Source organism: Populus euphratica, unplaced genomic scaffold (assembly GCF_000495115.2).
Source record: "Populus euphratica unplaced genomic scaffold, PopEup_1.0 scaffold54.1, whole genome shotgun sequence".
Taxonomy (NCBI): domain Eukaryota; kingdom Viridiplantae; phylum Streptophyta; class Magnoliopsida; order Malpighiales; family Salicaceae; genus Populus; species Populus euphratica.
Window position 1 is genome coordinate 465,673 of NW_011499910.1, and position 12,728 is coordinate 478,400.

The following is a 12,728-nucleotide window of genomic DNA, read 5'->3' on the forward strand; positions in this document are numbered from 1 at the left end:
GGTCGTAGATTTGATAATTAACTTGGATTAATTGGATTCAATTCAATTTGTTTTTGTTTTTTTTTTCAACGTCGTCTTATTTATTTTGTCAAATTATATTTTTAATGCTCATCCATGCTATTTTTTGAATCTATTAAATTAGCTAAGTTACATCAAGTTAATTTTTATATAATTTTTATTTTTTTTTACTAAAAACCACTGAATATTTTTTATATTAAAAAAAATAATCCAGCACGGAACAGATCGCATAATAGTTATCTACTAATCACCTAAAATGCAACTACACTTCACACTGTCAAAGCATTTGTAAAGTGCATGGGTTTTAAAAGACTATATATATATATATATATATAAACCTAAAGGTTGACTGGGTATTATTGTCGCAACCTTTATTTATTTTTAAAAAAATTTACAATAACATTGTTTCAGGCAATAAAAATTTCGTTGAGCATGTGTTAATGATGTTGCCGTAGCTCAACAAACTCTATTATATATCCATAAATAAGTTTTTTTATTGTGTTAGTTTTAAGAAAACTCAAAGAAATTAAATTATTGTGAAGTACACACTTGAGCCATTCAATATGCTCAGGACATCAAAGGTGATAAAGATAGCCAATGGTAATGGTGGTGGTGGTTTTCCTTTATACGCATCAATATATATCAGTGTCATGTCAAATTTAAAAGGAATCGAAACAAATCCTTAGTAAGCAGACGTCCATGGAGTTAGTAGATCGTCTGGTTATGGCTTATGGGACTTCATCATTTTTTTATTTTTTTTAATGATTTTTATAAATATAATAGCAATTACTTTTTAAAGTATTTTGTACTTAAAAATATAGTAAAATAATTATTTTTTATTTTTTAAAAATTATTTTTAATAACAACATATTAAAATGATATTAAAATATTAAAAAATAATACTAATTTAAAATAAAAAACTTTTAAATATTTTTAAAAATACTTTTTATATACAAAACAGTAAAACATTTCGTGTTTCACGTTGCACGGTGCTTTCATGGCTGGTGGGTTACCGGGGTATAATTATTTTCAGTGGTGTCTGTCGGTACGTGAGATGACAATTTTCACACAGGCCATTACGGGCCTAGGCAACATGGCTTAAGTGCATTGCATTATTTTGTCTTGTCTAGTTATAGCAAAAATAAAAATAAAAATAAAAATAATTTCCCTTTCCCTTTGAGGGTTTTTTTTGTTCTTTTCTTTTTATTTTTGAAGTCAACAATCCCAAATCTGATGTCTAATCTGTTGATTTTTGTATATTTTTCTTATTTATTAGGGTTTTGATTTCTCTTTGAAAGGGTTCATAGTTTAAGGATATTTTGGATATAAAATAAGATTTTTCTAACGAATTATCATTGTGATTTCATTATACCTCGAGGGGTTACTGTAATTTTCCCTTTAAAATAACTTACACTAACTTCTTATATATATATATATATATAGTTGTTAATAATTTTTAATTTCTTTCAGTACATTATTAATCAAGCATAATTATGGAATATATTTCTATATATATAATTGAGTAATTATATATCATATTAATTTGGTATAATTTAAATTGATTTTTTTTCTAAAATTTAAAATGAATACCAAACCAAATTAAAATAAAAAAAATAAAAAAAATATATAATAAATTCATGAAACTAATACTAATCTATAGTTAATTTATATAGATATTCCAAATAGTCCAAATTGTTTTGCTCATGCGCAATGCGACTTAGCCAATAACATGTTGTTTACTCTTATCCACACAGAAACAACCCACCTTATCTCGTCATTAGGTTGGAGCTGGGCCCAAAGGCAATCAAGCGCACAGCGACTTTAAGGATAACCCTTTATTTGTTTACTTTTTTCTCGTTCACATTGATGAATCATCACCCAAAATTGTGCTATAAAAAGGGAGCCTTCGATCCTAGTTCGAGAGGTAGTTGAGCAAACATGGTCACAAGCCGAAAGGTTCAAATATTTTGGCTTTCACAATATGGGTGGGCCCTTTATCACCACCATGCCAAAGCTAGCATTTGCATTGATTCCTACAACATGATCTTTTGTTGCTGATCAGTCTCATGATTTAAGTTGCATGCAATCACCAGTACTATTTGCTAATTCGCTTTGTTCTTGTTATGTTCCTTGTTAAATTTTCAGGGAATGGAAGTTCTAGTGAACCAGAGAATCAGGGAGACTTCATCACAATCCTTAGTATTGATGGTGGAGGAGTGAGAGGCATCATTCCTAGTGAAGTTCTAAGTGTTCTTGAAGCGAAGCTCCAGGTTTCATTCTCTCAACATGCTTGCTCATATTTTCCTTCATCAATCTTGTACACAAGAGAACTGCATGTAGTCAGCCTCGTTTCATTATTGTTCTTCACGTAGAAACTGGATGTGGACAACAAGGATGCAAGGATTGTAGATTATTTTGACTTCATTGCTGGGACAAGCACAGGAGGCCTTATGACAGCTATGCTTACGGCCCCAAATGATGAAAAACGACCTCTGTTTGCTGCAAAAGATATTGCTAAGTTTTATCAAGACAAGAGTCCATATATCTTTCTCAAAACACCTGAAACAAACCACCTCCGTCTACTGATGAGGATTCCAGAATCTCTGATCCTGATGAAGCGACGGAAGAACCTTTGACAACGTAGGTAAAACAAATCCAATGGATTGAACTTATTTTGTAATTCAAACCATGTTCTCCGAACAAATCTCTTCCTTTTCTGCTGAATGGTTAACAACATTTGCATAAATTAACATCGCTGACGGGATCTGTCTTTTGAACAGGCCCGCCGAAGTCATTAATACTCCAGCTACTTTTTTGCGGGGTATTATTGATTTCATCGCGGACTTTACTCCTGAGGCGAAGGATTATGTAGAACCTCTTAATAAATATTTACTAGAACCAAAATATGACGGTAAGAATCTGCAAGATACGATTAAGGGACTTTTGGGAGAGAAACTAGCTCTCAGTGAGACTCTAACGAGTGTGATAATCCCCGCCTTCGACATCAAGCATTTTGGGCCTACCATCTTTTCTACCTTAAAGGTCATTGTTCTTCTTGATTTTCTAATATTTTCATAGATATATACACTTGTATATTCCAACATTTATTAATGTTACCTGATGTTGTAATGTATCGATCCCATCTTGATTTTATTTTTATAAAATACCAGAGATTTATTAATCAACTATTATAGTCATTAAAACTATAGCTTAACAGTTAGAATAGTATAAAAAACTCAGAAGAGTCGGAAAACTTATGAACCAAACAAAATTCACAATCAAAATCAAACAGGATAAAAGAAATTATAACCAAATTAACAACTAAGTCAACTTCTCTAAAAACTTTTTGTTTGGCCAAATAATCTGCAACATAATTCTCTTTCTATGAGCATGTTCAAAATACCTAGAAAAAAAAATTCTATTATATGCATTGAAAATATTATTGAATTCAATTTGCATGCACTAAGTCCGCATAACATTTTTTCCTTTAACGATATTCGCCTGTGTATGAACAAATTAATTGTAGGCCAAGCGTGACAGGTCAATGGATGCTCCACTAGCAGACGTTTGTAGGGCCACCTCTGCAGCACCGTATTACTTTCCCCCTTATCATTTTAAAACCAGCAAGCCCTTCAACCTAGTTGATGGCGGTGTTGCAGCCAATAATCCTGTAAGTTGCTGTTTATTGTGATATAATAACATTTATACTAGGAAAATGATAAGTTAGCATCGCTAGGAAAAAGAATGCACTATCATTTGTAGAAATTATACTGCTGTTTGGCAATCAAGTCCCACCTTTTTGTAGTTCTATAATGCATTTATAGTCTTGGTTTTAATTAATGGCTTATCTCTCTTGTCATAATCTTATCAGTCTTTCCTAGCTGTGTGTAAGGCGATGAAAGAACGGAAGACAGATTTTCACAAATTTGTTGTTCTCTCCCTTGGAACTGGAGCACCAGATGCAAGTGGCAGGCTAGAGGTTAGAGACGGCAAATGGGGAATTGTTGATTGGCTTTGGCAGGATGACAATTCCAACCCGTTGCTGGATATCTTGACGACTGCACCAGATGAAATGACTGAGATGTACATGTCTACCGTCTTTCAATACTGTGGATTAGAACACAACTATACTCGGATCCAGGTAAACCACTTGAAAGCATAAAAAGTAGGAAACCACGAGATTGCTATTTATTTGGTCGTGGTGAAATTAAGGAAGCTGGCATTTCATTGTTAATGATACGTTGCCATTTCATACTACAATCAGGTTGAGCTAAAACCCAGTGAAGGCTTGATGGACAATACAAGCAAAGAAAATCTGGAGAGGCTCAAGAAGATCGGTCAGGATTTAGCAGAACAAAATGATGCCAAACTTGAAGCGTAAGAACTAGATTTATGAATCATCTTGGCTTTTCCAATTAGCAACGAAGCAAGCTAACTTCTTGTTGATCTTAATTATTGCAACCCCGTTTTGACATTGTGCAGTCTTGCAAGCCGATTGGTCGAGATACGGAAAGCTCGCTTAACCCCCATATCTGCTTGACAATTCATAAAGTAGAACGTTGCTCATGTCCAAGGCAACGTTGTCCAAGATATGGTTACCTGCCCGTATGATTAGTACTGCTTTCAAATTTGCCTGTGACTTTAGTGCTGGAGTCACTGTTAGCATTAGTTCAAGTCAGGCTTCGTTGTGAGGTGTGTTGAGTTGATAATTATGTACCTCTGTCATAAATAATGAGGAAACAATGTACTCTTCTTAAGTTTCTTCCAGAAGCAAAAGAAGATCTTCTTTATTTATGTTATGTGTGTAATGTGTTGTATTAATATGTGGAGTGGCTTGATGAATCTCTCTATTATTCTTAATGAGTGGTCTTTGCTTCCACTTTCCCCGATTGATCTTCTTATTCTTATTCCATCGAAATATATTTTTCAAAAACTGTAAATGTTTGTTGTGTTAGTTCAAAATAATAGGAAGCTTAACTTATTAGTTACTCAAAAATTTTTATTTATATACATAGGATAGTATATAATAGTTAATATAAAAATTACAAGAATCAATAATTTCTATAATATCCTCCCGAGGATGAGGGTTCAACCCAACCAATAATGAGAAAAAGAAACTGTGAGTGGTTTTATGAAAACATTTGCAAGTTAATTATTGGAGAAAATAAAACTAATCTACATATCTTTCTTTGCAACCCTACAAAGTGAAAATCAGCCTCTACATATTTAGCACAAACATGAAAAATATAATTCGCGAACAAGTAAGTGGCACCCAAACTATCATACAAAATATTAGGTACAAAAATAGGAGTAATATGCATATTTATTAATAAATACTTAAGTAATAAAACTTTAAAAGTCTCATTAACTAAAGCCTTATACTTAGTCTCAATAGAAAATTGAGCAACTATGCGTTGTTTGTCTAATTTTCAAGAGACGAACTAGAGGGTTGTCAATGTGCAACAAAGGCCAATGTGGCTAGGTTGGTGTTGGCAACAATGGAGCAATAGTTGTGACACTCATGGGTTAAAGGGAACTCTTATAAAGAAACTTATAAGTAAGAAGATGACTATGAAGATTTAAATATGAAATAAGGTCAGCGTTGGTAGAGAAACTAGTCACTAGATCTTTGAATTCACTTTAAAGTTTGGAAAACACGTATAAATTGAAATCCTCATGCAAAATAAGTCGGCCAACTCCTACTAATTCATGAAACAAAGCCTTCATTTTCTGTAGATAGATGGTGACATAATCATCACCCTGATAAAGGTCTTGAGAAGCATCATGAAGTTGCATAATGCAAGAATTGGACAAAGAAGCAAGCACTTGTTCAAGAGTGTGTCAAACATAATGCAGAGTTTTACAATCAACAACAAGATGTAACACATTTGTTGAAGTGGAAGAAATGAGTGCACTCATAATAAGTTGATACTATTGTTTCCAACAAAGAAAGAAGTTATTAACCTGAATAGAAGAGTCATCAACAAAAACTATATGAGAGGAATGAAATAGAAAAAAAGCCATCAACAAAATGAAAAATACCCAGTTCAAGAAGATATGATTTCATTTGCATTCGCTAATAAAGATAAATTGTGCTTATAAGCTTCAAAAAGATAACTTGTTAAGTGTTAAAGAGAGGAACGACTTCTCCAATAGAAGAATTAATGACAACAATAACAATAATAATAAAAAAAGAGAAAAGGAATCACCGTTCAATACAAAGGAGGAGAGTGAAGACAACACCAGTGCAAAAGCTATGGGTTGGGAAGAAATTAGAACTAGATTTACAATGGTAAAAGGGGTAACATGACTTATTGTGATTTGAGTCCATTAAAGCGAAATAAAAAAGATAATTTTAATGTGTTTAGAGCTCTCTGATATCAAGTTAAAAATAATAAAAAACTTAACTTATTAGTTAGTCAATATTTTTTATTTTTATATATATAGGGAAGTATATAATAGTTAATGTAAAGACTCAATCTATACACATGGTAAATATAATTACTATAATGTATACCCTATAAATTAGCACATCCTATAATATGTTTTTCAAGCATTACGAGGAAAATATGTTTAAAAGGGAGAATTCTTGAGTAATTGAATTTGATTGGGAATAGAGTAAACGAGATTTTAAATAATGCTTAGTTAATTTTTTAGGATAAGAGAGAAGGGAAGAGATAAAGATAGAAACATAAAAATAAAGTTATCATTAAACTAATTTTAGAAACAATTTCTATATTTTCAAAAGATATAATGAGGATGTACCTCTTGAGATAATATTTATTATTTTACATTATTAAAATATTATTAATTTAAAAATTCTTTATTCTAAACCTGTTCAGTTAAGAAAATTTGTTATTATTAGTTTTTTTTTTTATCTTTTTTCACTGTAATTTCTTCAATATATATCAACAAAATATTTCCTTCAATATATGTACCGAAGGATATAGTGATGAAAAAATTCATTGGTAAAATTCATTGCAGTCTACCAACAAAAATTTCTATCTGTGTTTTCATTTGTATTTATCAAAATTTTTATAGTAATTCTACAAAAAAGGGTCACATCATAAATCCTAATTTAAAAATTTTATTACTAAATATTTCATCACAAAAATATTCTAATCAAAACTCTCTATTACAACTTTTATATGTTTGTTTATATACTAGTAAAAAATCATAAACAAAGTTAGATAACTTATGGATATTATTTGAAGATCTTTTTGAATTTTTATTGCTATAAAATTTTAAATATGAAGGAAACAAGCCTCTAGAATTTTCTAAATTCTTTTTAGCTCAATCAAACATTTAAATCAAAATATATACCCACTAATATTATACTGCGTTAGAGAAAAATGTTATACACCATATAGTTTGACTTCTTTTTTAAAAAAGTGTGAATTTATAGTTTTATTTTTTAGAAATACTTGGATTTTTATCTAATAATTTATGAAATCTTCACTTTCTTACACGTAGATTTTAAATTTAAATTCTATTTTATGAAAAAATAGATAAAAATATAGTTTGATTTTCAAATTTATTTGTTTTTAAACTGATATAAAAAAATCATACAGAGAATGACGATTGTTTTAAATATTTTGTGACAAAGATCGGTGGAACAAAATCTTGTTGGAGCGAGCTGGAAACCATATCAGAATGAATGGAGGGATTACAACAATGTTGAAATACCTTATTTCGACCCATAATTCCATAAAAGGATTATTAACTTACCTTAGCAAGAACAATAATTGTAGATACCTTGATCCTGGCCCAAAATCATATTATTCGAGTTAGATTTATTTTCTAAAAAGCTACTGCATCGGATAGCCAAATGGTACCCTAGTTTTCTCTCATGTAAACAACAATTCAAAGATGCCGAAGCCCTCTATATCAAGACCATGGTTTCTCTGTTTTTGTTCGGTCAGTGAAGAACACGTGCTTCTAGCAGCAATGGCGAACCCTTTAATCTACTTTTCAGGCTGTCTGTTCTTATCTATTCTCATTATTCTCATCAAGTTCTTTAATTAAGTATGGTGGACTCCCATTCGCATCCAGTCTTTGATGAAGTCACAGGGAATCAGAGGCCCTACTTACAGATTTCTGCATGGTAACACCAAAGAAATCGCCACAATGATCAGAAAAATTAGGAGCAGTCCCCAGGAATTACTACATCATACATTGCCCACGGTTCATCCCCACTTTTATTCATGGATCAAGCTCTACGGTAACAATCTTCTCATACTTTAGATATGTATCAAGCAATATTCTTGCTTAAATTTAGATGAATTATAACTTTTTACATTAACAAAATGTATGCAGAATTATACATATAAATTAACTTTGACTACATATTTCTGTACAGGGATGAACTTCCTTCAATGGTATGGTCCCCAAGCACAACTGATCATCACTGAACCTGAGCTGGTCAAACAAATATTAAGCAACAAAGATCGAGTGTACCCCAAAACGAAGGTCTCAAGTGAAATAAAGAAGCTCCTAGGGGATGGAATTGTCTTATCAGAAGGGGGAAAATGGGTTAAACTCAGAAAACTGGCCAACCATGCTTTCCATGGAGAGAGCATAAAAGTAAATTCTTGTTTTGGTTTTGAACTGTGATCATGAAGCTGGCAGATATATAACTAAACTACTATTGAACTTGATAAACAGTGCAAATATATACGAAAGCCACCCACCTAGGGTAATTCTATCAACTACTAAGCACCGTTTCTATGCTCTGCAGGGTATGGTTCCAGAAATGATCGCCAGTTTAGAGATTATGCTTGAAAGATGGAGACACCATCATAGCAAGGAGATAGATATATTTGTAGAGTTCAAGATTTTAACATCAGAAGTAATTTCCAAGACGTCTTTTGGAAGCAGCTACCTGGAAGGGCAGCACGTATTTGATATGCTTACGAGAATGACTCACATTATTTCAGAAAACAATTACAGAGTTAGAATTCCTGGAATTGGGTAAACACCATATATGTGCATGCATCGGCATAATCATGCCTGACATGAGTTTTTCCTTGGAGACAATTATCTCGCTGACATGAAATTTTAAATCTTTTAATTCTGTCATTTTCAGGCTCCCACCTTTCATTTATACAAGATTCTAATGTTGCAGAAATGAATGGCATTTTTCTATTGTTGCAGAAAATTTGTTAAAGCAAGTTATGATATTGAATTTGAAAATCTGGAAGCGAAGATAAGAAAATCATTCATGAACATGATGACGAGAAGAGAGAAAGACGCCAAGTTGGGAGAACTAGATGGCTGTCGACATGATTTATTTGGATTGCTCCTAAAGGCGTATCATGATTCGGATGAGACGAAGAATATATCCTTAGATGACCTGATTGATCAGTGCAAGAATTTTTATCTAGCTGGGCAAGAAACATCAGCAAGCGCTCTTACCTGGATTGTTTTTCTTCTAGCAGTCCACTCAGATTGGCAAGATAAAGCAAGGAAAGAGGTGCTTGAATAATTTAGCCTCCAAATTCCAAGTCAAGATCGCATTGCAAAATTGAAAATTGTAAGCAACCATCCACCATGGCTAGCTTCTAACCAAAATTATGAACTTCGCAACACTATGCCTCTTGATTCAGTTCTTTAACTAAATTTTCTGTCTCTTCTTTGTAGATGGGTATGGTAATTAATGAATCTCGAAGACTATATACTCCAAATGCTATTCTGATGAGGAGAGTTGAAAGGGAAACTAAATTGGAAAAAATAACTGTTCCAGCGAATACTGAAGTTTACATTTCAACTTTAGCAGTTCATCAAAATCCTGAAATATTGGGAGAAGATGCTCTTCTTTCTAAACCAGAGAGATTTGCAGACGGGGTGGTTAAAGCTACAAACAATAACATGGCTGTATTCATGCCATTTGGTCTGGGACCTCGAAATAGTGCGGGGATGAACTTTGCTATCACAGAGACAAAGTTAGCACTCTCTATGATCCTGCAAAGTTACAGTTTTACTCTCTCACCAACTTATGCCCACTGCCCAACTGAAGTTCTAACAATGTGCCCCCAACATGGAGTTGAAGTCATTCTCAACCACATGAACATATCGCTCTCAAAGTATAAGAGATTGACGTCTTCATTTTGGTAGCTAGATCAATCTTTTCAGTAAAATAATATTCAGAACTGAATATCTATATAAACGGTACAACCGTTCCCCAATCACTTAGCTGAAATATATAAATGATCAGCAAAGCTACAGAATCGATGACGACTGAAAGGATGAGGAAATGTTATATTAGTCTTTTGTCCGAACGTAACCTCACGATATTTGATTCTACTTTAAAAAATCTCCTTTATCAGTACATTTTTTCCTATAAGAAACTCACCAGATAACGCAGAAAAGAAGTAAGAAGAATACAAAACCCATCAGTTCAGATCTTTTCTAAAAGAAACTTATTTTTAGCTTCTGTTAATACATACATAAAGACGAGTTTGTTCTGTTTTTCAATCTTGAGCAGATACAACAAGAACACAAAAATGCAATCAAATTTAGTACAAAATGAATCAAATGTTGTTGTTCGAATCTTAAGAGACTTGTTGCATTTTGTATGTTTGCAACGAGTGACAAACAATCCAGCTTTAAGGACAAAGTATTGATCCTTGGCAACAACATCAAATTTTCAGCTCAATCAGATTTAAATTATGTACACATTGAATTTCATATTACTTTCTTGTGAATGATCGGATCATAGGGGCGACTATGCTACAAGGAAGAAGTCATAATGGTGTGTATCCACTACCAAGCCATACTGCTCCTGCAAATTTCCTGCCAATGCCACTGAATTTCATCCTCGTGTTCATTGGCATTAACGTCTAGGCCATCCATCAAAGATAATTGCCTCCCAAATCATCAAGATAAATACAAAGCATATACAAACTATGGTGTCCACTTGGGAGCTGGTACCACTTGCCGAAAACATCAAAACAATTGGTTGTAAAAGGGTTTTTGTATCAAAAGAATTTGTCTAATTTCGGGCACTGTAAGAACTGATTCTCTGATTCGATCAAATATCCTAAAGGACGATGAAAGGCCACCCAATATCAAGAAGGCTTTTTCAACGATTGGAATGCCTCCATCTTCTATTGATGAGGCCTAAGGAGTGCCTTTTGCGCCTTGCTTGCTAGTTAGTTTTGCCTATCAGTTCCTTGCTTTGCTTCCCCAGTTTGAAGTTCAGTTACAAGCCTTAGGTCTGACGTCATGTTTCATCAGCGACCTGGTATTGACCACCGATAAATGTTTTGACCTAACATTAAATCAGCAACAATATGAATTGTTCTATCACTTGCCATCACTCAGAACTGGTCTCTTCATCAACAAGACGTGAATAATGCATTTTTTCATGGAAAACTTAATGAAGTTGTTTACATGCAGCAACTAGTAGGATTTATTGATACTGACAATCCATATCGCATTTGCAAACTCAGACAGTCTCTTTATGATCTCAAACAGGCAGCCCGTACCTAGTATCAAACTTTTAGTCAAGGCCTAACCTCTTTGGGATTTCAACAATCTCAAATAGATCCTTCCCTATCTCTCTACAATCATGAAAATCATATTGCGTACTACTAGGTTTATGTAGATGATTTAATCTTCACGCGAAATTAACTCTAATCTTTTTCCTGACAGGTTCATTTTCGCATTAAACCAACAATTTAATCTTAAGGACCATGGAAATGTGCATTTCTTTCTAAAAGATTAGGTAGTTCATACCACGACAGGTCCCTTTCTAATTCAGCATCGTTATATTTGTGACATACTTTCACGATACAACCTGGAGGGAGCTAAACCAATTCACACACCTATATCCATGACAGAATCACTCATGCTACATGATGGTAGGCCTGCTACTGATTCCTCTCTGTATGAGACAGTGAGAGAGAGCAAAGCGAAGTAAGAAGAAGAGAAAAAGAGGAGCTGCCAAGAACAGCAGCTCCGCTGGCATGCATGTGCAGAAAAGTATGAAAGCAATGAGAGTAGAATTTAAGTAAAGTGATTTTTCTCATGTAGTGTAATTATTTTTTTATTTATTTTTAATAATATTGACTTTTCACACAGATGATTTGCTAAACCATATTAAATATTACTTTACATGTAGTGTAATTATTTTTTTATTTATTTTTAATAATATTGGCTTTTCTCCTATAAACATAGATGATTTGCTAAACCATATTAAATATTATATTAATATATTTAATTTTTTATAAGTAATTATCAATATATCACTAATCCAAAATCCCCAACTGAGTGACATTGTTATACTTTGTGCTTGTATATCATTCCATTTGAAAAGAAAAACGAAATCCTTTCACCTTTGCATCATTGTAGTTGCTTAACCGTGCAACTTAATATTTTTTTTTTCTGATTTTTGTGATGGAGCAGCTATCTGAAATGACAAGTCAAGAGTACTGAGCACAGGGTGCTCACTTTATGGTCCAACAAAACAGTTAATAGCAGATGGAAACTGATCATTTATAGAAGGAAATGCAGGTGATGAACTACGTTTCTCGTAACTGCTTGTAAGTTCTTGATGGTGGCCCCTCTGCACAAATAATTTCACGCTGTGCATTGGAAAATCACTGAAGTTTCCTTTGTTATTATAGCTGTTTAAAAAAATGATTGTCAATAACCTTGATTGGTGCAAGATGTTCTTAGTGGAAATGGATGGTGGTTGTGACATTGCATTA

General features: G+C 33.0%; 2 pseudogenes; both read left to right on the forward strand.

The window, feature by feature from the left end:
• Positions 1 to 1,928: 1,928 nt before the first annotated feature.
• On the forward strand, positions 1,929 to 4,905 carry LOC105133846 (patatin-like protein 2; annotated as a pseudogene).
• Positions 4,906 to 7,913: 3,008 nt separating this feature from the next.
• On the forward strand, positions 7,914 to 10,131 carry LOC105133908 (cytochrome P450 CYP749A22-like; annotated as a pseudogene).
• The last annotated feature ends 2,597 nt before the right edge of the window (positions 10,132 to 12,728 follow it).